A 2,251-nucleotide genomic window follows, 5' to 3' on the forward strand; every position below is an offset into this window, starting at 1 on the left:
TCAGAACTCCGTATTCCTTCTCTCACTTGAGTGAGACATGGAATACCCAGCATAGCTCTTTCGATTCCACTTTGGGATACCCTAATAGCGTTTTTATCCTGTTTGTGTAGGGCCCAGGTCTCTGAGGCATATGTTAGTGCAGGAAGAATGGTGGAAACGAAAAGATGTGCCCGGAGTCGGAGGTTCTTCTTTCTCTTAAGCACCTCTTCGACAATCTTGAATGCATTCCACTCTGCTCTCTTCCTCCTGCGCAGTTCTGACACCAAGTCATTCCTCATGTTGTTTTCTTTGACCCAGGTACACATAGCTGCTGCATTGAGAGATGTTTGTTCCATTGAGAGCAAATGGAGCTTCAGGGACCAGTTCGTTTTTCATAAACCTTGCATTCAGACAGGTAGCGTGTGAAAAGTCGGGCCAGTGTATTGATGAGTACTGGCAGCAGATTCTTCAGGTGTTCGCGTCTGACCTTGTCCGGACCAGGTGCTGTTCTCGTCTTTACCAGCAAAATGGCGTGTTAGATTTTAGAAGGGAGCACGTTGGGAACGACATATCCATCCTGAGGAATTTGGTATGTGGGCAGGTGGACATGGCTGTCAAAGAGATCCAAGTAGAAGTCGTGAATAATTTTCTCCATTGCCTTTCTGGAGGATATGATAGATCCATTGGGAAGTCAGAGGGCAGTCATCTTGGTCTTGTAATTGGTGAAGGACAGGCGAGCTTTGCGAATACTTTTCCCAGATTCTGCTGCACTGTCCAACACTGCTGCTCTTCTCTCTTTGAGGTCTTCCTTTATTGCTTCTCTGCACAGCTTTGTGAGCTTGGACATTAGCTTGTGGTTGCCTCAGGCTGGTGCCAAACCATGTTGACAAATGAGAGTTTCCGAAGATAGGAGTCTGTTTGTGGCTTTCTCACTCTCAGCATCCTTCGCACGGAGATGGAGGTGCTGAACCAGTCGATCGTATTCCTTGTCGATGTTGTCAAGGACGGCATCTTCCCACGTTGCTGCAATAGTGTCAAAGAGCTCCCTGTTGGTGGTCATTCTAGGAGTTGTCTTGTTAGAATTAAATTTTGCAGATTTTTCTCCCTGCTCTGTGAAGTAGAATTTTGCACGAAGGAGACTGTGGCCTGATCCCATTTGGAATCTTGGGACAAGAGCTACATCGGTAAGACAAAACCTTCTATTGAATATGATGTGGTCAATTTCATTGTGGTACTGTCCACGGGGAGACTCCCATGTCCAACGTTTAGATTGGGCCTTCTGGAACTGTGAGTTACCATGGATAGTCTTGGTCGACATAATGAACACAGACCATCTCTCACCCTATTGGTTCCATTCTAGGCCATGTGTCCCAATGTGGAGTTCTTCGGGCGACCTTCTCAGACCTATCTTGGCATTAAAATCACCAATAATGATGTTGTAGAAGGTGTGGTCTTCTTTATAGAACTTCTCCAGTTCCATGTAGAACCTCTCAATTTCTTCTTCATCGTAGTTGGAAGTTGGTGGGTAGACGATGAAGATAGAAACTGCAGGCAGTGAGCCACATCTATTCAAGCCTTATCGTCCAATTCAGGTTGTTAGGCATTCGAATGAATCGATGCTCATGGCCAAGTTCGTGTTGACAAGGACACCAACGCCACCGACGCCTCTGTTGTCACATGTTCCGAGGAACAATTCTTCTCCAATGTCAAAAATGGCGTGATGTGATTGATATCTCCTCGTTTCAGTCAGACCAATGATGTCGTACTTGATGTTCTGCGCTTGCACCATCAGGTCCTCAATGGATGCTTCTGATGCCAGTGTCCATGTGTTGAAAGTACAGACAATCATTTTAGTCTTTCTTTGTTTTGGCAGTCTAGTTCATCCCCGAGATTTTTTCAGCCTCTCTTTGCTCATCTTTCTTAACGTTGCGGTATTGGGGACTCTTTCAGTGACAGGTGAATGAGGCCAATTGTTGTTACTGTTGTTGGCATATCGAATATGAGACAGGTAGCTTGCTAGGCTCTGCCTTGCGGGCGAGATACTCTTGGTAGCTTGCTGGGCTCTCCGAGAGAGGGATGGAGGCTTTTAGGGTGGCCTCCAATTGCCCTTAGAGGTGTTACCATTTTCCAGGTTGCTCTCTGGACACTTGGGCCGAACCTCAAGCACGAGTGAAGCCCCACAAATCCAAGTAAGCAGGACTTCTCGACCTTAGCTCTAGGTTTAATGAGACCTGGAAACAAGATCCTCTGTATGCCTCCTCCATTCTCTGGC

The 2,251-nt window shown here is 46.5% G+C and overlaps 1 pseudogene; it reads right to left on the reverse strand.

Moving 5' to 3' along the window:
- Window positions 1-514: 514 nt before the first annotated feature.
- Window positions 515-1,828, reverse strand: LOC129405504 (craniofacial development protein 2-like; annotated as a pseudogene).
- Between the last annotated feature and the right edge of the window lie 423 nt (window positions 1,829-2,251).

The sequence above is a fragment of the Sorex araneus genome, chromosome 6 (genome assembly GCF_027595985.1).
Source record: "Sorex araneus isolate mSorAra2 chromosome 6, mSorAra2.pri, whole genome shotgun sequence".
Lineage (NCBI taxonomy): Eukaryota > Metazoa > Chordata > Mammalia > Eulipotyphla > Soricidae > Sorex > Sorex araneus.